The sequence below is a fragment of the Passer domesticus genome, chromosome W (assembly GCF_036417665.1).
Source record: "Passer domesticus isolate bPasDom1 chromosome W, bPasDom1.hap1, whole genome shotgun sequence".
Lineage (NCBI taxonomy): Eukaryota > Metazoa > Chordata > Aves > Passeriformes > Passeridae > Passer > Passer domesticus.
Window position 1 is genome coordinate 27629130 of NC_087511.1, and position 25810 is coordinate 27654939.

A 25810-nucleotide genomic window follows, 5' to 3' on the forward strand; every position below is an offset into this window, starting at 1 on the left:
GCCCAAAGACGCCTGGCAGCGGCACTTAACTTCGGACAGCTCCGTATCTCCCTATTCTGCATTTCTTGTCTTCTGCATCTCAGCAAAATGCTCTTCCCTCTGTCTAGCAAGGAGAAACTGTGCCAGCACAGTATACCTCCACGGACTTGTGTTCTAAATTCCCGACTTCTAGGCATCTCAGAAACTAACGGGAAGAGCAAGGTTATCCATGGTGGGCTGGGGCAGAACTAGCAGCAAGCACAACAAAGTTGTCCAAGAATACCTTGCATTCGAATGCTAATGCCAATTGAAGAGGCAGGCGAGTGGTAAGCCATGAACTTCTAGCAGTTAGAAAGCTGAGGACACAGTCCAGGTGTTGTGCGGCTTCACTCTTCGCATCCTAGAAGGTACCGCGCTCTCCGTCTCTCGGATGTGATCAAGCGGCTATTCCCGCAGAGAGCACTGTGCCGGTCTCTGTGATCTCCGGAGCTCCCTTTCTGCCCAATGACACCTGGCAGCGGCACTTATCTTCGGACAGCTCCGTATCTCCGTATTCTGCATTTCTTGTCTTCTGCATCACAGCAAAATGCTTTTCCCTCTGTCTAGCAAGGAGAAACTGTGCCAGCACAGTATACCTCCACGGACTTGTGTTCTAAATTCCCGACTTCTAGGCATCTCAGAAACTAACGGGAAGAGCAAGGTTATCCATGGTGGGCTGGGGCAGAACTAGCAACAAGCACAGCAAAGTTGTCCAAGAATACTTTGCATTCCAATGCAAATGCCAATACATGAGTCAGGCGAGTGGTAAGCCATGAGCTTATAGCAGTTAGAAAGCTGCGGACACAGTCCGGCTGTTGTGCGGCTTCACTCTTCGCATCCTAGAAGTTACCGCGCTCTCCGTCTCTCGGATGCGATCAAGCGGCTATTCGCGCAGAGAGCACTGTGCCGTTCTCTGTGAGCTCCGGAGCTCTCTTTCTGCCCAAAGAGGCCTGGCAGCGGCACTTGACTTCGGACAGCTCCGTATCTCCCTATTCTGCATTTCTTGTCTTCTGCATCTCAGCAAAATGCTTTTCCCTCTCTCTAGCAAGGAGAAACTGTGCCAGCACAGTATACCTCCACGGACTTGTGTTCTAAATTCCCGACTTCTAGGCATCTCAGAAACTAACGGGAAGAGCAAGGTTATCCATGGTGGGCTGGGGCAGAACTAGCAGCAAGCACAACAAAGTTGTCCAAGAATACATTGCATTCGAATGCTAATGCCAATTGAAGAGGCAGGCGAGTGGTAAGCCATGAACTTCGAGCAGTTAGAAACCTGAGGACATAGTCCGGGTGTTGTGCGGCTTCACTCTTCGCATCCTAGAAGGTACCGCGCTCTCCGTCTCTCGGATGCGATCAAGTGGCTATTCGCGCAGAGAGCACTGTGCCGTTCTCTGTGCGCTCCGGAGCTCTCTTTCTGCCCAAAGACGCCTGGCAGCGGCACTTAACTTCGGACAGCTCCGTATCTCCCTATTCTGCATTTCTTGTCTTCTGCATCTCAGCAAAATGCTCTTCCCTCTGTCTAGCAAGGAGAAACTGTGCCAGCACAGTATACCTCCACGGACTTGTGTTCTAAATTCCCGACTTCTAGGCATCTCAGAAACTAACGGGAAGAGCAAGGTTATCCATGGTGGGCTGGGGCAGAACTAGCAGCAAGCACAACAAAGTTGTCCAAGAATACCTTGCATTCGAATGCTAATGCCAATTGAAGAGGCAGGCGAGTGGTAAGCCATGAACTTCTAGCAGTTAGAAAGCTGAGGACACAGTCCAGGTGTTGTGCGGCTTCACTCTTCGCATCCTAGAAGGTACCGCGCTCTCCGTCTCTCGGATGTGATCAAGCGGCTATTCCCGCAGAGAGCACTGTGCCGGTCTCTGTGATCTCCGGAGCTCCCTTTCTGCCCAATGACACCTGGCAGCGGCACTTATCTTCGGACAGCTCCGTATCTCCGTATTCTGCATTTCTTGTCTTCTGCATCACAGCAAAATGCTTTTCCCTCTGTCTAGCAAGGAGAAACTGTGCCAGCACAGTATACCTCCACGGACTTGTGTTCTAAATTCCCGACTTCTAGGCATCTCAGAAACTAACGGGAAGAGCAAGGTTATCCATGGTGGGCTGGGGCAGAACTAGCAACAAGCACAGCAAAGTTGTCCAAGAATACTTTGCATTCCAATGCAAATGCCAATACATGAGTCAGGCGAGTGGTAAGCCATGAGCTTATAGCAGTTAGAAAGCTGCGGACACAGTCCGGGTGTTGTGCGGCTTCACTCTTCGCATCCTAGAAGGTACCGCGCTCTCCGTCTCTCGGATGCGATCAAGCGGCTATTCCCACAGAGAGCACTGTGCCGGTCTCTGTGCGCTCCGGAGCTCTCTTTCTGCCCAAAGACGCCTGGCAGCGGCACTTAACTTCGGACAGCTCCGTATCTCCCTATTCTGCATTTCTTGTCTTCTGCATCTCAGCAAAATGCTTTTCCCTCTGTCTAGCAAGGAGAAACTGTGCCAGCACAGTATACCTCCACGGACTTGTGTTCTAAATTCCCAACTTCTAGGCATCTCAGAAACTAACAGGAAGAGCAAGGTTATCCATGGTGGGCTGGGGCAGAACTAGCAACAAGCACAGCAAAGTTGTCCAAGAATACCTTGCATTCGAATGCTAATGCCAATTGAAGGGTCAGGCGAGTGGTAAGCCATGAACTTCTAGCAGTTAGAAAGCTGCGGACACAGTCCGGGTGTTGTGCGGCTTCACTCTTCGCATCCTAGAAGGTACCGCGCTCTCCGTCTCTCGGATGCGATCAAGCGGCTATTCGCGCAGAGAGCACTGTGCCGTTCTCTGTGCGCTCCGGAGCTCTCTTTCTGCCCAAAGACGCCTGGCAGCGGCACTTGACTTCGGACAGCTCCGTATCTCCCTATTCTGCATTTCTTGTCTTCTGCATCTCAGCAAAATGCTTTTCCCTCTCTCTAGCAAGGAGAAACTGTGCCAGCACAGTATACCTCCACGGACTTGTGTTCTAAATTCCCGACTTCTAGGCATCTCAGAAACTAACGGGAAGAGCAAGGTTATCCATGGTGGGCTGGGGCAGAACTAGCAGCAAGCACAACAAAGTTGTCCAAGAATACCTTGCATTCGAATGCTAATGCCAATTGAAGAGGCAGGCGAGTGGTAAGCCATGAACTTCTAGCAGTTAGAAAGCTGAGGACACAGTCCGGGTGTTGTGCGGCTTCACTCTTCGCATCCTAGAAGGTACCGCGCTCTCCGTCTCTCGGATGTGATCAAGCGGCTATTCGCGCAGAGAGCACTGTGCCGGTCTCTGTGATCTCCGGAGCTCTCTTTCTGCCCAACGACGCCTGGCAGCGGCACTTAACTTCGGACAGCTCCGTATCTCCCTATTCTGCATTTCTTGTCTTCTGCATCTCAGCAAAATGCTTTTCCCTCTGTCTAGCAAGGAGAAACTGTGCCAGCACAGTATACCTCCACGGACTTGTGTTCTAAATTCCCGACTTCTAGGCATCTCAGAAACTAACGGGGAGAGCAAGGTTATCCATGGTGGGCTGGGGCAGAACTAGCAGCAAGCACAACAAAGTTGTCCAAGAATACCTTGCATTCCAATGCTAATGCCAATTGAAGGGGCAGGCGAGTGGTAAGCCATGAGCTTATAGCAGTTAGAAAGCTGAGGACACAGTCCGGGTGTTGTGCGGCTTCACTCTTCGCATCCTAGAAGGTACCGTGCTCTCCATCTCTCGGATGCGATCAAGCGGCTATTCGCGCAGGGAGCACTGTGCCGTTCTCTGTGCGCTCCGGAGCTCTCTTTCTGCCCAAAGACGCCTGGCAGCGGCACTTAACTTCGGACAGCTCCGTATCTTCCTATTCTGCATTTCTTGTCTTCTGCATCTCAGCAAAATGCTTTTCCCTCTGTCTAGCAAGGAGAAACTGTGCCAGCACAGTATACCTCCCCAGACTTGTGTTCTAAATTCCCGACCTCTCGGCATCTCAGAAACTAACGGGAAGAGCAAGGTTATCCATGGTGGGCTGGGGCAGAACTAGCAACAAGCACAGCAAAGTTGTCCAAGAATATTTTGCATTCCAATGCTAATGCCAATACATGAGTGAGGCGAGTGGTAAGCCATGAGCTTATAGCAGTTAGAAAGCTGCGGACACAGTCCGGGTGTTGTGCGGCTTCACTCTTCACATCCTAGAAGGTACCGTGCTCTCCGTCTCTCGGATGCGATCAAGCGGCTATTCGCGCAGAGAGCACTGTGCCGGTCTCTGTGCGCTCCGGAGCTCTCTTTCTGCCCAATGACACCTGGCAGCGGCACTTAACTTCGGACAGCTCCGTATCTCCGTATTCTGCATTTCTTGTCTTCTGCATCTCAGCAAAATGCTTTTCCCTCTGTCTAGCAAGGAGAAACTGTGCCAGCACAGTATACCTCCACGGACTTGTGTTCTAAATTCCCGACTTCTAGGCATCTCAGAAACTAACGGGAAGAGCAAGGTTATCCATGGTGGGCTGGGGCAGAACTAGCAGCAAGCACAACAAAGTTGTCCAAGAATACCTTGCATTCGAATGCTAATGCCAATTGAAGAGGCAGGCGAGTGGTAAGCCATGAACTTCGAGCAGTTAGAAACCTGAGGACATAGTCCGGGTGTTGTGCGGCTTCACTCTTCGCATCCTAGAAGGTACCGCGCTCTCCGTCTCTCGGATGCGATCAAGTGGCTATTCGCGCAGAGAGCACTGTGCCGTTCTCTGTGCGCTCCGGAGCTCTCTTTCTGCCCAAAGACGCCTGGCAGCGGCACTTAACTTCGGACAGCTCCGTATCTCCCTATTCTGCATTTCTTGTCTTCTGCATCTCAGCAAAATGCTCTTCCCTCTGTCTAGCAAGGAGAAACTGTGCCAGCACAGTATACCTCCACAGACTTGTGTTCTAAATTCCCGACTTCTAGGCATCTCAGAAACTAACGGGAAGAGCAAGGTTATCCATGGTGGGCTGGGGCAGAACTAGCAGCAAGCACAACAAAGTTGTCCAAGAATACCTTGCATTCCAATGCTAATGCCAATTGAAGAGACAGGCGAGTGGTAAGCCATGAACTTCTAGCAGTTAGAAAGCTGAGGACACAGTCCGGGTTTTGTGCGGCTTCACTCTTCGCATCCTAGAAGGTACCGTGCTCTCCGTCTCTCGGATGCGATCAAGCGGCTATTCGCGCAGGGAGCACTGTGCCGTTCTCTGTGCGCTCCGGAGCTCTCTTTCTGCCCAAAGACGCCTGGCAGCGGCACTTAACTTCGGACAGCTCCGTATCTTCCTATTCTGCATTTCTTGTCTTCTGCATCTCAGCAAAATGCTTTTCCCTCTGTCTAGCAAGGAGAAACTGTGCCAGCACAGTATACCTCCCCAGACTTGTGTTCTAAATTCCCGACCTCTCGGCATCTCAGAAACTAACGGGAAGAGCAAGGTTATCCATGGTGGGCTGGGGCAGAACTAGCAACAAGCACAGCAAAGTTGTCCAAGAATATTTTGCATTCCAATGCTAATGCCAATACATGAGTGAGGCGAGTGGTAAGCCATGAGCTTATAGCAGTTAGAAAGCTGCGGACACAGTCCGGGTGTTGTGCGGCTTCACTCTTCACATCCTAGAAGGTACCGTGCTCTCCGTCTCTCGGATGCGATCAAGCGGCTATTCGCGCAGAGAGCACTGTGCCGGTCTCTGTGCGCTCCGGAGCTCTCTTTCTGCCCAATGACACCTGGCAGCGGCACTTAACTTCGGACAGCTCCGTATCTCCGTATTCTGCATTTCTTGTCTTCTGCATCTCAGCAAAATGCTTTTCCCTCTGTCTAGCAAGGAGAAACTGTGCCAGCACAGTATACCTCCACGGACTTGTGTTCTAAATTCCCGACTTCTAGGCATCTCAGAAACTAACGGGAAGAGCAAGGTTATCCATGGTGGGCTGGGGCAGAACTAGCAGCAAGCACAACAAAGTTGTCCAAGAATACCTTGCATTCGAATGCTAATGCCAATTGAAGAGGCAGGCGAGTGGTAAGCCATGAACTTCGAGCAGTTAGAAACCTGAGGACATAGTCCGGGTGTTGTGCGGCTTCACTCTTCGCATCCTAGAAGGTACCGCGCTCTCCGTCTCTCGGATGCGATCAAGTGGCTATTCGCGCAGAGAGCACTGTGCCGTTCTCTGTGCGCTCCGGAGCTCTCTTTCTGCCCAAAGACGCCTGGCAGCGGCACTTAACTTCGGACAGCTCCGTATCTCCCTATTCTGCATTTCTTGTCTTCTGCATCTCAGCAAAATGCTCTTCCCTCTGTCTAGCAAGGAGAAACTGTGCCAGCACAGTATACCTCCACAGACTTGTGTTCTAAATTCCCGACTTCTAGGCATCTCAGAAACTAACGGGAAGAGCAAGGTTATCCATGGTGGGCTGGGGCAGAACTAGCAGCAAGCACAACAAAGTTGTCCAAGAATACCTTGCATTCGAATGCAAATGCCAATTGAAGAGGCAGGCGAGTGGTAAGCCATGAACTTCGAGCAGTTAGAAAGCTGAGGACACAGTCCAGGTGTTGTGCGGCTTCACTCTTCGCATCCTAGAAGGTACCGCGCTCTCCGTCTCTCGGATGTGATCAAGCGGCTATTCCCGCAGAGAGCACTGTGCCGGTCTCTGTGATCTCCGGAGCTCCCTTTCTGCCCAATGACACCTGGCAGCGGCACTTATCTTCGGACAGCTCCGTATCTCCGTATTCTGCATTTCTTGTCTTCTGCATCTCAGCAAAATGCTTTTCCCTCTGTCTAGCAAGGAGAAACTGTGCCAGCACAGTATACCTCCACGGACTTGTGTTCTAAATTCCCGACTTCTAGGCATCTCAGAAACTAACGGGAAGAGCAAGGTTATCCATGGTGGGCTGGGGCAGAACTAGCAGCAAGCACAACAAAGTTGTCCAAGAATACTTTGCATTCCAATGCTAATGCCAATACATGAGTCAGGCGAGTGGTAAGCCAGGAGCTTATAGCAGTTAGAAAGCTGCGGACACAGTCCGGGTGTTGTGCGGCTTCACTCTTCGCATCCTAGAAGGTACCGCGCTCTCCGTCTCTCGGATGCGATCAAGCGGCTATTCGCGCAGAGAGCACTGTGCCGGTCTCTGTGCGCTCCGGAGCTCTCTTTCTGCCCAAAGACGCCAGGCAGCGGCACTTAACTTCGGACAGCTCCGTATCTCCCTATTCTTCATTTCTTGTCTTCTGCATCTCAGCAAAATGCTTTTCCCTCTGTCTAGCAAGGAGAAACTGTGCCGGCACAATATACCTCCACGGACTTGTGTTCTAAATTCCCGACTTCTAGGCATCTCAGAAACTAACAGGAAGAGCAAGGTTATCCATGGTGGGCTGGGGCAGAACTAGCAACAAGCACAGCAAAGTTGTCCAAGAATACCTTGCATTCTAATGCTAATGGCAAAACATGAGGCAGGCGAGTGGTAAGCCATGAACTTCTAGCAGTTAGAAAGCTGAGGACACAGTCCGGGTGTTGTGCGGCTTCACTCTTCGCATCCTAGAAGGTACCGCGCTCTCCGTCTCTCGGATGCGATCAAGCGGCTATTCACGCAGAGAGCACTGTGCCGTTCTCTGTGCGCTCCGGAGCTCTCTTTCTGCCCAAAGACGCCTGGCAGCGGCACTTGACTTCGGACAGCTCCGTATCTCCCTATTCTGCATTTCTTGTCTTCTGCATCTCAGCAAAATGCTTTTCCCTCTCTCTAGCAAGGAGAAACTGGGCCAGCACAGTATACCTCCACGGACTTGTGTTCTAAATTCCCGACCTCTCGGCATCTCAGAAACTAACGGGAAGAGCAAGGTTATCCATGGTGGGCTGGGGCAGAACTAGCAGCAAGCACAACAAAGTTGTCCAAGAATACCTTGCATTCGAATGCTAATGCCAATTGAAGAGGCAGGCGAGTGGTAAGCCATGAACTTCTAGCAGTTAGAAAGCTGAGGACACAGTCCGGGTGTTGTGCGGCTTCACTCTTCGCATCCTAGAAGGTACCGCGCTCTCCGTCTCTCGGATGTGATCAAGCGGCTATTCCCGCAGAGAGCACTGTGCCGGTCTCTGTGATCTCCGGAGCTCTCTTTCTGCCCAACGACGCCTGGCAGCGGCACTTAACTTCGGACAGCTCCGTATCTCCCTATTCTGCATTTCTTGTCTTCTGCATCTCAGCAAAATGCTTTTCCCTCTGTCTAGCAAGGAGAAACTGTGCCAGCACAGTATACCTCCACGGACTTGTGTTCTAAATTCCCGACTTCTAGGCATCTCAGAAACTAACGGGGAGAGCAAGGTTATCCATGGTGGGCTGGGGCAGAACTAGCAGCAAGCACAACAAAGTTGTCCAAGAATACCTTGCATTCCAATGCTAATGCCAATTTAAGGGGCAGGCGAGTGGTAAGCCATGAGCTTATAGCAGTTAGAAATCTGAGGACACAGTCCGGGTGTTGTGCGGCTTCACTCTTCGCATCCTAGAAGGTACCGCGCTCTCCGTCTCTCGGATGCGATCAAGCGGCTATTCGCGCAGAGAGCACTGTGCCGTTCTCTGTGCGCTCCGGAGCTCTCTTTCTGCCCAAAGACGCCTGGCAGCGGCACTTAACTTCGGACAGCTCCGTATCTCCCTATTCTGCATTTCTTGTCTTCTGCATCTCAGCAAAATGCTTTTCCCTCTGTCTAGCAAGGAGAAACTGTGCCAGCACAGTATACCTCCCCGGACTTGTGTTCTAAATTCCCGACTTCTAGGCATCTCAGAAACTAACGGGAAGAGCAAGGTTATCCATGGTGGGCTGGGGCAGAACTAGCAGCAAGCACAACAAAGTTGTCCAAGAATACCTTGCATTCGAATGCTAATGCCAATTGAAGAGGCAGGCGAGTGGTAAGCCATGAACTTCTAGCAGTTAGAAAGCTGAGGACACAGTCCGGGTGTTGTGCGGCTTCACTCTTCGCATCCTAGAAGGTACCGCGCTCTCCGTCTCTCGGATGTGATCAAGCGGCTATTCCCGCAGAGAGCACTGTGCCGGTCTCTGTGATCTCCGGAGCTCTCTTTCTGCCCAACGACGCCTGGCAGCGGCACTTAACTTCGGACAGCTCCGTATCTCCCTATTCTGCATTTCTTGTCTTCTGCATCTCAGCAAAATGCTTTTCCCTCTGTCTAGCAAGGAGAAACTGTGCCAGCACAGTATACCTCCACGGACTTGTGTTCTAAATTCCCGACTTCTAGGCATCTCAGAAACTAACGGGGAGAGCAAGGTTATCCATGGTGGGCTGGGGCAGAACTAGCAGCAAGCACAACAAAGTTGTCCAAGAATACCTTGCATTCCAATGCTAATGCCAATTGAAGGGGCAGGCGAGTGGTAAGCCATGAGCTTATAGCAGTTAGAAAGCTGAGGACACAGTCCGGGTGTTGTGCGGCTTCACTCTTCGCATCCTAGAAGGTACCGCGCTCTCCATCTCTCGGATGTGATCAAGCGGCTATTCGCGCAGAGTGCACTGTGCCGGTCTCTGTGCGCTCCGGAGCTCTCTTTCTGCCGAAAGATGCCTGGCAGCGGCACTTATCTTCGGACAGCTCCGTATCTCCGTATTCTGCATTTCTTGTCTTCTGCATCTCAGCAAAATGCTTTTCCCTCTGTCTAGCAAGGAGAAAATGTGCCAGCACAGTATACCTCCCCGGACTTGTGTTCTAAATTCCCGACCTCTCGGCATCTCAGAAACTAACGGGAAGAGCAAGGTTATCCATGGTGGGCTGGGGCAGAACTAGCAACAAGCACAGCAAAGTTGTCCAAGAATACTTTGCATTCCAATGCTAATGCCAATACATGAGTCAGGCGAGTGGTAAGCCATGAGCTTATAGCAGTTAGAAAGCTGCGGACACAGTCCGGGTGTTGTGCGGCTTCACTCTTCGCATCCTAGAAGGTACCGTGCTCTCCGTCTCTCGGATGCGATCAAGCGGCTATTCGTGCAGAGAGCACTGTGCCGGTCTCTGTGCGCTCCGGAGCTCTCTTTCTGCCCAATGACACCTGGCAGCGGCACTTAACTTCGGACAGCTCCGTATCTCCGTATTCTGCATTTCTTGTCTTCTGCATCTCAGCAAAATGCTTTTCCCTCTCTCTAGCAAGGGGAAACTGTGCCAGCACAGTATACCTCCACGGACTTGTGTTCTAAATTCCCGACTTCTAGGCATCTCAGAAACTAACGGGAAGAGCAAGGTTATCCATGGTGGGCTGGGGCAGAACTAGCAGCAAGCAGAACAAAGTTGTCCAAGAATACCTTGCATTCGAATGCTAATGCCAATTGAAGAGGCAGGCGAGTGGTAAGCCATGAACTTCGAGCAGTTAGAAACCTGAGGACATAGTCCGGGTGTTGTGCGGCTTCACTCTTCGCATCCTAGAAGGTACCGCGCTCTCCGTCTCTCGGATGCGATCAAGTGGCTATTCGCGCAGAGAGCACTGTGCCGTTCTCTGTGCGCTCCGGAGCTCTCTTTCTGCCCAAAGACGCCTGGCAGCGGCACTTAACTTCGGACAGCTCCGTATCTCCCTATTCTGCATTTCTTGTCTTCTGCATCTCAGCAAAATGCTCTTCCCTCTGTCTAGCAAGGAGAAACTGTGCCAGCACAGTATACCTCCACGGACTTGTGTTCTAAATTCCCGACTTCTAGGCATCTCAGAAACTAACGGGAAGAGCAAGGTTATCCATGGTGGGCTGGGGCAGAACTAGCAGCAAGCACAACAAAGTTGTCCAAGAATACCTTGCATTCCAATGCTAATGCCAATTGAAGAGACAGGCGAGTGGTAAGCCATGAACTTCTAGCAGTTAGAAAGCTGAGGACACAGTCCGGGTGTTGTGCGGCTTCACTCTTCGCATCCTAGAAGGTACCGTGCTCTCCGTCTCTCGGATGCGATCAAGCGGCTATTCGCGCAGAGAGCACTGTGCCGTTCTCTGTGCGCTCCGGAGCTCTCTTTCTGCCCAAAGACGCCTGGCAGCGGCACTTAACTTCGGACAGCTCCGTATCTCCCTATTCTGCATTTCTTGTCTTCTGCATCTCAGCAAAATGCTTTTCCCTCTGTCTAGCAAGGAGAAACTGTGCCAGCACAGTATACCTCCACGGACTTGTGTTCTAAATTCCCGACTTCTAGGCATCTCAGAAACTAACGGGAAGAGCAAGGTTATCCATGGTGGGCTGGGGCAGAACTAGCAGCAAGCACAACAAAGTTGTCCAAGAATACTTTGCATTCCAATGCTAATGCCAATACATGAGTCAGGCGAGTGGTAAGCCTGGAGCTTATTGCAGTTAGAAAGCTGCGGACACAGTCCGGGTGTTGTGCGGCTTCACTCTTCGCATCCTAGAAGGTACCGTGCTCTCCGTCTCTCGGATGCGATCAAGCGGCTATTCGCGCAGAGAGCACTGTGCCGTTCTCTGTGCGCTCCGGAGCTCTCTTTCTGCCCAAAGACGCCTGGCAGCGGCACTTAACTTCGGACAGCTCCGTATCTCCCTATTCTGCATTTCTTGTCGTCTGCATCTCAGCAAAATGCTTTTCCCTCTGTCTAGCAAGGAGAAACTGTGCCAGCACAGTATACCTCCCCGGACTTGTGTTCTAAATTCCCGACTTCTAGGCATCTCAGAAACTAACGGGAAGAGCAAGGTTATCCATGGTGGGCTGGGGCAGAACTAGCAGCAAGCACAACAAAGTTGTCCAAGAATACCTTGCATTCGAATGCTAATGCCAATTGAAGAGGCAGGCGAGTGGTAAGCCATGAACTTCTAGCAGTTAGAATGCTGCGGACACAGTCCGGGTGTTGTGCGGCTTCACTCTTCGCATCCTAGAAGGTACCGCGCTCTCCATCTCTCGGATGTGATCAAGCGGCTATTCGCGCAGAGTGCACTGTGCCGGTCTCTGTGCGCTCCGGAGCTCTCTTTCTGCCGAAAGATGCCTGGCAGCGGCACTTATCTTCGGACAGTTCCGTATCTCCGTATTCTGCATTTCTTGTCTTCTGCATCTCAGCAAAATGCTTTTCCCTCTGTCTAGCAAGGAGAAACTGTGCCAGCACAGTATACCTCCCCGGACTTGTGTTCTAAATTCCCGACCTCTCGGCATCTCAGAAACTAACGGGAAGAGCAAGGTTATCCATGGTGGGCTGGGGCAGAACTAGCAACAAGCACAGCAAAGTTGTCCAAGAATACTTTGCATTCCAATGCTAATGCCAATACATGAGTCAGGCGAGTGGTAAGCCATGAGCTTATAGCAGTTAGAAAGCTGCGGACACAGTCCGGGTGTTGTGCGGCTTCACTCTTCGCATCCTAGAAGGTACCGCGCTCTCCGTCTCTCGGATGTGATCAAGCGGCTATTCCCGCAGAGAGCACTGTGCCGGTCTCTGTGATCTCCGGAGCTCTCTTTCTGCCCAACGACGCCTGGCAGCGACACTTAACTTCGGACAGCTCCGTATCTCCCTATTCTGCATTTCTTGTCTTCTGCATCTCAGCAAAATGCTTTTCCCTCTGTCTAGCAAGGAGAAACTGTGCCAGCACAGTATACCTCCACGGACTTGTGTTCTAAATTCCCGACTTCTAGGCATCTCAGAAACTAACGGGGAGAGCAAGGTTATCCATGGTGGGCTGGGGCAGAACTAGCAGCAAGCACAACAAAGTTGTCCAAGAATACCTTGCATTCCAATGCTAATGCCAATTGAAGGGGCAGGCGAGTGGTAAGCCATGAGCTTATAGCAGTTAGAAAGCTGCGGACACAGTCCGGGTGTTGTGCGGCTTCACTCTTCGCATCCTAGAAGGTACCGCGCTCTCCGTCTCTCGGATGCGATCAAGCGGCTATTCCCGCAGAGAGCACTGTGCCGGTCTCTGTGCGCTCCGGAGCTCTCTTTCTGCCCAAAGACGCCTGGCAGCGGCACTTAACTTCGGACAGCTCCGTATCTCCCTATTCTGCATTTCTTGTCTTCTGCATCTCAGCAAAATGCTTTTCCCTCTGTCTAGCAAGGAGAAACTGTGCCAGCACAGTATACCTCCACGGACTTGTGTTCTAAATTCCCAACTTCTAGGCATCTCAGAAACTAACAGGAAGAGCAAGGTTATCCATGGTGGGCTGGGGCAGAACTAGCAACAAGCACAGCAAAGTTGTCCAAGAATACCTTGCATTCGAATGCTAATGCCAATTGAAGGGTCAGGCGAGTGGTAAGCCATGAACTTCTAGCAGTTAGAAAGCTGCGGACACAGTCCGGGTGTTGTGCGGCTTCACTCTTCGCATCCTAGAAGGTACCGCGCTCTCCGTCTCTCGGATGCGATCAAGCGGCTATTCGCGCAGAGAGCACTGTGCCGTTCTCTGTGCGCTCCGGAGCTCTCTTTCTGCCCAAAGACGCCTGGCAGCGGCACTTGACTTCGGACAGCTCCGTATCTCCCTATTCTGCATTTCTTGTCTTCTGCATCTCAGCAAAATGCTTTTCCCTCTCTCTAGCAAGGAGAAACTGTGCCAGCACAGTATACCTCCACGGACTTGTGTTCTAAATTCCCGACTTCTAGGCATCTCAGAAACTAACGGGAAGAGCAAGGTTATCCATGGTGGGCTGGGGCAGAACTAGCAGCAAGCACAACAAAGTTGTCCAAGAATACCTTGCATTCGAATGCTAATGCCAATTGAAGAGGCAGGCGAGTGGTAAGCCATGAACTTCTAGCAGTTAGAAAGCTGAGGACACAGTCCGGGTGTTGTGCGGCTTCACTCTTCGCATCCTAGAAGGTACCGCGCTCTCCGTCTCTCGGATGTGATCAAGCGGCTATTCGCGCAGAGAGCACTGTGCCGGTCTCTGTGATCTCCGGAGCTCTCTTTCTGCCCAACGACGCCTGGCAGCGGCACTTAACTTCGGACAGCTCCGTATCTCCCTATTCTGCATTTCTTGTCTTCTGCATCTCAGCAAAATGCTTTTCCCTCTGTCTAGCAAGGAGAAACTGTGCCAGCACAGTATACCTCCACGGACTTGTGTTCTAAATTCCCGACTTCTAGGCATCTCAGAAACTAACGGGGAGAGCAAGGTTATCCATGGTGGGCTGGGGCAGAACTAGCAGCAAGCACAACAAAGTTGTCCAAGAATACCTTGCATTCCAATGCTAATGCCAATTGAAGGGGCAGGCGAGTGGTAAGCCATGAGCTTATAGCAGTTAGAAAGCTGAGGACACAGTCCGGGTGTTGTGCGGCTTCACTCTTCGCATCCTAGAAGGTACCGTGCTCTCCGTCTCTCGGATGCGATCAAGCGGCTATTCGCGCAGGGAGCACTGTGCCGTTCTCTGTGCGCTCCGGAGCTCTCTTTCTGCCCAAAGACGCCTGGCAGCGGCACTTAACTTCGGACAGCTCCGTATCTTCCTATTCTGCATTTCTTGTCTTCTGCATCTCAGCAAAATGCTTTTCCCTCTGTCTAGCAAGGAGAAACTGTGCCAGCACAGTATACCTCCCCAGACTTGTGTTCTAAATTCCCGACCTCTCGGCATCTCAGAAACTAACGGGAAGAGCAAGGTTATCCATGGTGGGCTGGGGCAGAACTAGCAACAAGCACAGCAAAGTTGTCCAAGAATATTTTGCATTCCAATGCTAATGCCAATACATGAGTGAGGCGAGTGGTAAGCCATGAGCTTATAGCAGTTAGAAAGCTGCGGACACAGTCCGGGTGTTGTGCGGCTTCACTCTTCACATCCTAGAAGGTACCGTGCTCTCCGTCTCTCGGATGCGATCAAGCGGCTATTCGCGCAGAGAGCACTGTGCCGGTCTCTGCGCGCTCCGGAGCTCTCTTTCTGCCCAATGACACCTGGCAGCGGCACTTAACTTCGGACAGCTCCGTATCTCCGTATTCTGCATTTCTTGTCTTCTGCATCTCAGCAAAATGCTTTTCCCTCTGTCTAGCAAGGAGAAACTGTGCCAGCACAGTATACCTCCACGGACTTGTGTTCTAAATTCCCGACTTCTAGGCATCTCAGAAACTAACGGGAAGAGCAAGGTTATCCATGGTGGGCTGGGGCAGAACTAGCAGCAAGCACAACAAAGTTGTCCAAGAATACCTTGCATTCGAATGCTAATGCCAATTGAAGAGGCAGGCGAGTGGTAAGCCATGAACTTCGAGCAGTTAGAAACCTGAGGACATAGTCCGGGTGTTGTGCGGCTTCACTCTTCGCATCCTAGAAGGTACCGCGCTCTCCGTCTCTCGGATGCGATCAAGTGGCTATTCGCGCAGAGAGCACTGTGCCGTTCTCTGTGCGCTCCGGAGCTCTCTTTCTGCCCAAAGACGCCTGGCAGCGGCACTTAACTTCGGACAGCTCCGTATCTCCCTATTCTGCATTTCTTGTCTTCTGCATCTCAGCAAAATGCTCTTCCCTCTGTCTAGCAAGGAGAAACTGTGCCAGCACAGTATACCTCCACGGACTTGTGTTCTAAATTCCCGACTTCTAGGCATCTCAGAAACTAACGGGAAGAGCAAGGTTATCCATGGTGGGCTGGGGCAGAACTAGCTGCAAGCACAGCAAAGTTGTCCAAGAATACCTTCCATTCGAATGCTAATGCCAATTGAAGAGACAGGCGAGTGGTAAGCCATGAACTTCTAGCAGTTAGAAAGCTGAGGACACAGTCCGGGTGTTGTGCGGCTTCACTCTTCGCATCCTAGAAGGTACCGCGCTCTCCGTCTCTCGGATGCGATCAAGCGGCTATTCGCGCAGAGAGCACTGTGCCGTTCTCTGTGCGCTCCGGAGCTCTCTTTCTGCCCAAAGACGCCTGGCAGCGGCACTTAACTTCGGACAGCTCCGTATCTCCCTATTCTGCATTTCTTGTCTTCTGCATCTCAGCAAAATGCTCTTCCCTCTGTCTAGCAAGGAGAAACTGTGCCAGCACAGTATACCTCCACGGACTTGTGTTCTAAATTCCCGACTTCTAGGCATCTCAGAAACTAATGGGAAGAGCAAGGTTATCCATGGTGGGCTGGGGCAGAACTAGCAGCAAGCACAACAAAGTTGTCCAAGAATACTTTGCATTCCAATGCTAATGCCAATACATGAGTCAGGCGAGTGGTAAGCCATGAACTTCTAGCAGTTAGAAAGCTGAGGACACAGTCCAGGTGTTGTGCGGCTTCACTCTTCGCATCCTAGAAGGTACCGCGCTCTCCGTCTCTCGGATGTGATCAAGCGGCTATTCCCGCAGAGAGCACTGTGCCGGTCTCTGTGATCTCCGGAGCTCCCTTTCTGCCCAATGACACCTGGCAGCGGCACTTATCTTCGGACAGCTCCGTATCTCCGTATTCTGCATTTCTTGTCTTCTGCATCTCAGCAAAATGCTTTTCCCTCTGTCTAGCAAGGAGAAACTGTGCCAGCACAGTATACCTCCACGGACTTGTGTTCTAAATTCCCGACTTCTAGGCATCTCAGAAACTAACGGGAAGAGCAAGGTTATCCATGGTGGGCTGGGGCAGAACTAGCAGCAAGCACAACAAAGTTGTCCAAGAATACTTTGCATTCCAATGCTAATGCCAATACATGAGTCAGGCGAGTGGTAAGCCATGAGCTTATAGCAGTTAGAAAGCTGCGGACACAGTCCGGGTGTTGTGCGGCTTCACTCTTCGCATCCTAGAAGGTACCGTGCTCTCCGTCTCTCGGATGCGATCAAGCGGCTATTCGTGCAGAGAGCACTGTGCCGGTCTCTGTGCGCTCCGGAGCTCTCTTTATGCCCAATGACACCTGGCAGCGGCACTTAACTTCGGACAGCTCCGTATCTCCGTATTCTGCATTTCTTGTCTTCTGCATCTCAGCAAAATGCTTTTCCCTCTCTCTAGCAAGGAGAAACTGTGCCAGCACAGTATACCTCCACGGACTTGTGTTCTAAATTCCCGACTTCTAGGCATCTCAGAAACTAACGGGAAGAGCAAGGTTATCCATGGTGGGCTGGGGCAGAACTAGCAGCAAGCAGAACAAAGTTGTCCAAGAATACCTTGCATTCGAATGCTAATGCCAATTGAAGAGGCAGGCGAGTGGTAAGCCATGAGCTTATAGCAGTTAGAAAGCTGCGGACACAGTCCGGGTGTTGTGCGGCTTCACTCTTCGCATCCTAGAAGGTACCGCGCTCTCCGTCTCTCGGATGCGATCAAGCGGCTATTCCCGCAGAGAGCACTGTGCCGTTCTCTGTGCGCTCCGGAGCTCTCTTTCTGCCCAAAGACGCCTGGCAGCGACACTTAACTTCGGACAGCTCCGTATCTCCGTATTCTGCATTTCTTGTCTTCTGCATCTCAGCAAAATGCTTTTCCCTCTCTCTAGCAAGGAGAAACTGTGCCAGCACAGTATACCTCCATGGACTTGTGTTCTAAATTCCCGACTTCTAGGCATCTCAGAAACTAACGGGAAGAGCAAGGTTATCCATGGTGGGCTGGGGCAGAACTAGCAGCAAGCACAACAAAGTTGTCCAAGAATACCTTGCATTCGAATGCTAATGCCAATTGAAGAGGCAGGCGAGTGGTAAGCCATGAACTTCTAGCAGTTAGAAAGCTGAGGACACAGTCCAGGTGTTGTGCGGCTTCACTCTTCGCATCCTAGAAGGTACCGCGCTCTCCGTCTCTCGGATGTGATCAAGCGGCTATTCCCGCAGAGAGCACTGTGCCGGTCTCTGTGATCTCCGGAGCTCCCTTTCTGCCCAATGACACCTGGCAGCGGCACTTATCTTCGGACAGCTCCGTATCTCCGTATTCTGCATTTCTTGTCTTCTGCATCTCAGCAAAATGCTTTTCCCTCTGTCTAGCAAGGAGAAACTGTGCCAGCACAGTATACCTCCACGGACTTGTGTTCTAAATTCCCGACTTCTAGGCATCTCAGAAACTAACGGGAAGAGCAAGGTTATCCATGGTGGGCTGGGGCAGAACTAGCAGCAAGCACAACAAAGTTGTCCAAGAATACTTTGCATTCCAATGCTAATGCCAATACATGAGTCAGGCGAGTGGTAAGCCATGAGCTTATAGCAGTTAGAAAGCTGCGGACACAGTCCGGGTGTTGTGCGGCTTCACTCTTCGCATCCTAGAAGGTACCGTGCTCTCCGTCTCTCGGATGCGATCAAGCGGCTATTCGTGCAGAGAGCACTGTGCCGGTCTCTGTGCGCTCCGGAGCTCTCTTTATGCCCAATGACACCTGGCAGCGGCACTTAACTTCGGACAGCTCCTTATCTCCGTATTCTGCATTTCTTGTCTTCTGCATCTCAGCAAAATGCTTTTCCCTCTCTCTAGCAAGGAGAAACTGTGCCAGCACAGTATACCTCCACGGACTTGTGTTCTAAATTCCCGACTTCTAGGCATCTCAGAAACTAACGGGAAGAGCAAGGTTATCCATGGTGGGCTGGGGCAGAACTAGCAGCAAGCAGAACAAAGTTGTCCAAGAATACCTTGCATTCGAATGCTAATGCCAATTGAAGAGGCAGGCGAGTGGTAAGCCATGAACTTCGAGCAGTTAGAAAGCTGAGGACATAGTCCGGGTGTTGTGCGGCTTCACTCTTCGCATCCTAGAAGGTACCGCGCTCTCCGTCTCTCGGATGCGATCAAGTGGCTATTCGCGCAGAGAGCACTGTGCCGTTCTCTGTGCGCTCCGGAGCTCTCTTTCTGCCCAAAGACGCCTGGCAGCGGCACTTAACTTCGGACAGCTCCGTATCTCCCTATTCTGCATTTCTTGTCTTCCGCATCTCAGCAAAATGCTCTTCCCTCTGTCTAGCAAGGAGAAACTGTGCCAGCACAGTATACCTCCACGGACTTGTGTTCTAAATTCCCGACTTCTAGGCATCTCAGAAACTAACGGGAAGAGCAAGGTTATCCATGGTGGGCTGGGGCAGAACTAGCAGCAAGCACAACAAAGTTGTCCAAGAATACCTTGCATTCCAATGCTAATGCCAATTGAAGAGGCAGGCGAGTGGTAAGCCATGAACTTCTAGCAGTTAGAAAGCTGAGGACACAGTCCGGGTGTTGTGCGGCTTCACTCTTCGCATCCTAGAAGGTACCGTGCTCTCCGTCTCTCGGATGCGATCAAGCGGCTATTCGCGCAGAGAGCACTGTGCCGTTCTCTGTGCGCTCCGGAGCTCTCTTTCTGCCCAAAGACGCCTGGCAGCGGCACTTAACTTCGGACAGCTCCGTATCTCCCTATTCTGCATTTCTTGTCTTCTGCATCTCAGCAAAATGCTTTTCCCTCTGTCTAGCAAGGAGAAACTGTGCCAGCACAGTATACCTCCACGGACTTGTGTTCTAAATTCCCGACTTCTAGGCATCTCAGAAACTAACGGGAAGAGCAAGGTTATCCATGGTGGGCTGGGGCAGAACTAGCAGCAAGCACAACAAAGTTGTCCAAGAATACTTTGCATTCCAATGCTAATGCCAATACATGAGTCAGGCGAGTGGTAAGCCAGGAGCTTATAGCAGTTAGAAAGCTGCGGACACAGTCCGGGTGTTGTGCGGCTTCACTCTTCGCATCCTAGAAGGTACCGCGCTCTCCGTCTCTCGGATGCGATCAAGCGGCTATTCGCGCAGAGAGCACTGTGCCGTTCTCTGTGCGCTCCGGAGCTCTCTTTCTGCCCAAAGACGCCTGGCAGCGGCACTTAACTTCGGACAGCTCCGTATCTCCCTATTCTGCATTTCTTGTCTTCTGCATCTCAGCAAAATGCTTTTCCCTCTGTCTAGCAAGGAGAAACTGTGCCAGCACAGTATACCTCCCCGGACTTGTGTTCTAAATTCCCGACTTCTAGGCATCTCAGAAACTAACGGGAAGAGCAAGGTTATCCATGGTGGGCTGGGGCAGAACTAGCAGCAAGCACAACAAAGTTGTCCAAGAATACCTTGCATTCGAATGCTAATGCCAATTGAAGAGGCAGGCGAGTGGTAAGCCATGAACTTCTAGCAGTTAGAAAGCTGAGGACACAGTCCAGGTGTTGTGCGGCTTCACTCTTCGCATCCTAGAAGGTACCGCGCTCTCCGTCTCTCGGATGTGATCAAGCGGCTATTCCCGCAGAGAGCACTGTGCCGGTCTCTGTGATCTCCGGAGCTCCCTTTCTGCCCAATGACACCTAGCAGCGGCACTTATCTTCGGACAGCTCCGTATCTCCGTATTCTGCATTTCTTGTCTTCTGCCTCACAGCAAAATGCTTTTCCCTCTGTCTAGCAAGGAGAAACTGTGCCAGCACAGTATACCTCCACGGACTTGTGTTCTAAATTCCCGACTTCTAGGCATCTCAGAAACTAACAGGAAGAGCAAGGTTATCCATGGTGGGCTGGGGCAGAACTAGCAACAAGCACAGCAAAGTTGTCCAAGAATACTTTGCATTCCAATGCAAATGCCAATACATGAGTCAGGCGAGTGGTAAGCCATGAGCTTATAGCAGTTAGAAAGCTGCGGACACAGTCCGGGTGTTGTGCGGCTTCACTCTTCGCATCCTAGAAGGTACCGCGCTCTCCGTCTCTCGGATGCGATCAAGCGGCTATTCCCGCAGAGAGCACTGTGCCGGTCTCTGTGCGCTCCGGAGCTCTCTTTCTGCCCAAAGACGCCTGGCAGCGGCACTTAACTTCGGACAGCTCCGTATCTCCCTATTCTTCATTTCTTGTCTTCTGCATCTCAGCAAAATGCTTTTCCCTCTGTCTAGCAAGGAGAAACTGTGCCAGCACAGTATACCTCCACGGACTTGTGTTCTAAATTCCCAACTTCTAGGCATCTCAGAAACTAACAGGAAGAGCAAGGTTATCCATGGTGGGCTGGGGCAGAACTAGCAACAAGCACAACAAAGTTGTCCAAGAATACTTTGCATTCCAATGCTAATGCCAATTGAAGGGTCAGGCGAGTGGTAAGCCATGAACTTCTAGCAGTTAGAAAGCTGCGGACACAGTCCGGGTGTTGTGCGGCTTCACTCTTCGCATCCTAGAAGGTACCGCGCTCTCCGTCTCTCGGATGCGATCAAGCGGCTATTCGCGCGGAGAGCACTGTGCCGTTCTCTGTGCGCTCCGGAGCTCTCTTTCTGCCCAAAGACGCCTGGCAGCGGCACTTGACTTCGGACAGCTCCGTATCTCCCTATTCTGCATTTCTTGTCTTCTGCATCTCAGCAAAATGCTTTTCCCTCTCTCTAGCAAGGAGAAACTGTGCCAGCACAGTATACCTCCACGGACTTGTGTTCTAAATTCCCGACTTCTAGGCATCTCAGAAACTAACGGGAAGAGCAAGCTTATCCATGGTGGGCTGGGGCAGAACTAGCAGCAAGCACAACAAAGTTGTCCAAGAATACCTTGCATTCGAATGCTTATGCCAATTGAAGAGGCAGGCGAGTGGTAAGCCATGAACTTCTAGCAGTTAGAAAGCTGAGGACATAGTCCGGGTGTTGTGCGGCTTCACTCTTCGCATCCTAGAAGGTACCGCGCTCTCCGTCTCTCGGATGCGATCAAGTGGCTATTCGCGCAGAGAGCACTGTGCCGTTCTCTGTGCGCTCCGGAGCTCTCTTTCTGCCCAAAGACGCCTGGCAGCGGCACTTAACTTCGGACAGCTCCGTATCTCCCTATTCTGCATTTCTTGTCTTCTGCATCTCAGCAAAATGCTCTTCCCTCTGTCTAGCAAGGAGAAACTGTGCCAGCACAGTATACCTCCACGGACTTGTGTTCTAAATTCCCGACTTCTAGGCATCTCAGAAACTAACGGGAAGAGCAAGGTTATCCATGGTGGGCTGGGGCAGAACTAGCAGCAAGCACAACAAAGTTGTCCAAGAATACCTTGCATTCCAATGCTAATGCCAATTGAAGAGACAGGCGAGTGGTAAGCCATGAACTTCTAGCAGTTAGAAAGCTGAGGACACAGTCCGGGTGTTGTGCGGCTTCACTCTTCGCATCCTAGAAGGTACCGTGCTCTCCGTCTCTCGGATGCGATCAAGCGGCTATTCGCGCAGAGAGCACTGTGCCGGTCTCTGTGCGCTCCCCAGCTCTCTTTCTGCCCAATGACACCTGGCAGCGGCACTTAACTTCGGACAGCTCCGTATCTCCCTATTCAGCAATTCTTGTCTTCTGCATCTCAGCAAAATGCTTTTCCCTCTGTCTAGCAAGGAGAAACTGTGCCAGCACAGTATACCTCCCCGGACTTGTGTTCTAAATTCCTGTCCTCTCGGCATTACAGAAACTAACGGGAAGAGCAAGGTTATCCATGGTGGGCTGGGGCAGAACTAGCAGCAAGCACAACAAAGTTGTCCAAGAATACCTTGCATTCCAAGGCTAATGCCAATTGAAGGGGCAGGCGAGTCGTAAGCCATGAACTTCTAGCAGTTAGAAAGCTACGGACACAGTCCGGGTGTTGTGCGGCTTCACTCTTCGCATCCTAGAAGGTACCGCGCTCTCCGTCTCTCGGATGCGATCAAGCGGCTATTCCCGCAGAGAGCACTGTGCCGGTCACTGTGCGCTCCGGAGCTCTCTTTCTGCCCAATGACGCCTGGCAGCGGCACTTAACTTCGGACAGCTCCGTATCTCCCTATTCTGCATTTCTTGTCTTCTGCATCTCAGCAAAATGCTTTTCCCTCTGTCTAGCAAGGAGAAACTGTGGCAGCACAGTATACCTCCACGGACTTGTGTTCTAAATTCCCGACCTCTCGGCATTACAGAAACTTACGGGAAGAGCAAGGTTATCCATGGTGGGCTGGGGCAGAACTAGCAACAAGCACAGCAAAGTTGTCCAAGAATACCTTGCATTCGAATGCTAATGCCAATACATGAGGCAGGCGAGTTGTAAGCGATGAACTTCTAGCAGTTAGAAAGCTGCGGACACAGTCCGGGTGTTGTGCGGCTTCACTCTTCGCATCCTAGAAGGTACCACGCTCTCCGTCTCTCGGATGCGATCAAGCGGCTATTCGCGCAGAGAGCACTGTGCCGGTCACTGTGCGCTCTGGAGCTCTCTTTCTGCCCAAAGACGCCTGGCAGCGGCACTTAACTTCGGACAGCTCCGTATCTCCCTATTCTGCATTTCTTGTCTTCTGCATCTCAGCAAAATGCTTTTCCCTCTGTCTAGCAAGGAGAAACTGTGCCCGCACAGTGTATCTCCACGGACTTGTGTTCTAAATTCCCGACTTTAGGCATCTCAGAAACTAACGGGAAGAGCAAGGTTATCCATGGGGGGCTGGGGCAGATCTAGCAGCAAGCACAACAAAGTTGTCCAAGAATACCTTGCATTTGAATGCTAATGCCAATTGAAGAGGCAGGCGAGTGGTAAGCCATGAACTTCTAGCAGTTAGAAAGCTGCGGACACAGTCCGGGTGTTGTGCGGCTTCACTCTTCGCATCCTAGAAGGTACCGCACTCTCCGTCTCTCGGATGCGATCAAGCGGCTATTCGCGCAGAGAGCACTGTGCCTGTCTCTGTGATCTCCGGAGCTCTCTTTCTGCCCAATGACACCTGGCAGCGGCACTTATCTTCGGACAGCTCCGTATCTCCCTATTCTGCATTTTTTGTCTTCTGCATCTCAGCAAAATGCTTTTCCCTCTGTCTAGCAAGGAGAAACTGCGCCAGCACAGTATACCTCCCCGGACTTGTGTTCTAAATTCCCGACCTCTCGGCATTACAGAAACTTACGGGAAGAGCAAGGTTATCCATGGTGGGCTGGGGCAGAACTAGCAACAAGCACAGCAAAGTTGTCCAAGAATACTTTGCATTCCAATGCTAATGCCAATTGAAGAGGCAGGCGAGTGGTAAGCCATGAACTTCTAGCAGTTAGAAAGCTGCGGACACAGTCCGGGTGTTGTGCGGCTTCACTCTTCGCATCCTAGAAGGTACCACGCTCTCCGTCTCTCGGATGCGATCAAGCGGCTATTCGCGCAGAGAGCACTGTGCCGGTCTCTGTGCGCTCCCCAGCTCTCTTTCTGCCCAATGACACCTGGCAGCGGCACTTAACTTCGGACAGCTCCGTATCTCCCTATTCTGCAATTCTTGTCTTCTGCAGCTCAGCAAAATGCTTTTCCCTCTGTCTAGCAAGGAGAAACTGTGCCAGCACAGTATACCTCCCCGGACTTGTGTTCTAAATTCCCGACCTCTCGGCATTACAGAAACTTACGGGAAGAGCAAGGTTATCCATGGTGGGCTGGGGCAGAACTAGCAACAAGCACAGCAAAGTTGTCCAAGAATACTTTGCATTCCAATGCTAATGCCAATTGAAGGGGCAGGCGAGTCGTAAGCCATGAACTTCTAGCAGTTAGAAAGCTGCGGACACAGTCCGGGTGTTGTGCGGCTTCACTCTTCGCATCCTAGAAGGTACCACGCTCTCCGTCTCTCGGATGCGATCAAGCGGCTATTCGCGCAGAGAGCACTGTGCCGGTCACTGTGCGCTCTGGAGCTCTCTTTCTGCCCAAAGACGCCTGGCAGCGGCACTTAACTTCGGACATCTCCGTATCTCCCAATTCTGCATTTCTTGTCTTCTGCATCTCAGCAAAATGCTTTTCCACTCTGTCCAGCAAGGAGAAACTGTGCCAGCACAGTATACGTCTCCGGACTTGTGTTCTTAATTCCCGACTTCTAGGCATCTCAGAAACTAACGGGAAGAGCAAGGTTATCCATGGTGGGCTGGGGCAGAACTAGCAACAAGCACAGCAAAGTTGTCCAAGAATACTTTGCATTCGAATGCTAATGCCAATACATGAGGCAGGCGAGTGGTAAGCCATGAACTTCTAGCAGTTAGAAAGCTGCGGACACAGTCCGGGTGTTGTGCGGCTTCACTCTTCGCATCCTAGAAGGTACCGCGCTCTCCGTCTCTCGGATGCGATCAAGCGGCTATTCCCGCAGAGAGCACTGTGCCGGTCTCTGTGCGCTTCGGAGCTCTATTTCTGCCCAAAGACGCCTGGCAGCGGCACTTAACTTCGGACAGCTCCGTATCTCCCTATTCTGCATTTCTTGTCTTCTGCATCTCAGCAAAATGCTTTTCCCTCTGTCTAGCAAGGAGAAACTGTGCCCGCACAGTATAACTCCACGGACTTGTGTTCTAAATTCCCGACTTTAGGCATCTCAGAAACTAACGGGAAGAGCAAGGTTATCCATGGGGGGCTGGGGCAGATCTAGCAGCAAGCACAACAAAGTTGTCCAAGAATACCTTGCATTTGAATGCTAATGCCAATTGAAGAGGCAGGCGAGTGGTAAGCCATGAACTTCTAGCAGTTAGAAAGCTGCGGACACAGTCCGGGTGTTGTGCGGCTTCACTCTTCGCATCCTAGAAGGTACCGCACTCTCCGTCTCTCGGATGCGATCAAGCGGCTATTCGCGCAGAGAGCACTGTGCCTGTCTCTGTGATCTCCGGAGCTCTCTTTCTGCCCAATGACACCTGGCAGCGGCACTTATCTTCGGACAGCTCCGTACCTCCCTATTCTGCATTTCTTGTCTTCTGCATCTCAGCAAAATGCTTTTCCCTCTGTCTAGCAAGGAGAAACTGTGCCAGCACAGTATACCTCCACGGACTTGTGTTCTAAATTCCCGACTTCTAGGCATCTCAGAAACTAACGGGAAGAGCAAGGTTATCCATGGTGGGCTGGGGCAGAACTAGCAACAAGCACAGCAAAGTTGTCCAAGAATACTTTGCATTCCAATGCAAATGCCAATACATGAGTCAGGCGAGTGGTAAGCCATGAGCTTATAGCAGTTAGAAAGCTGCGGACACAGTCCGGGTGTTGTGCGGCTTCACTCTTCGCATCCTAGAAGGTACCGCGCTCTCCGTCTCTCGGATGCGATCAAGCGGCTATTCCCGCAGAGAGCACTGTGCCGGTCTCTGTGCGCTCCGGAGCTCTCTTTC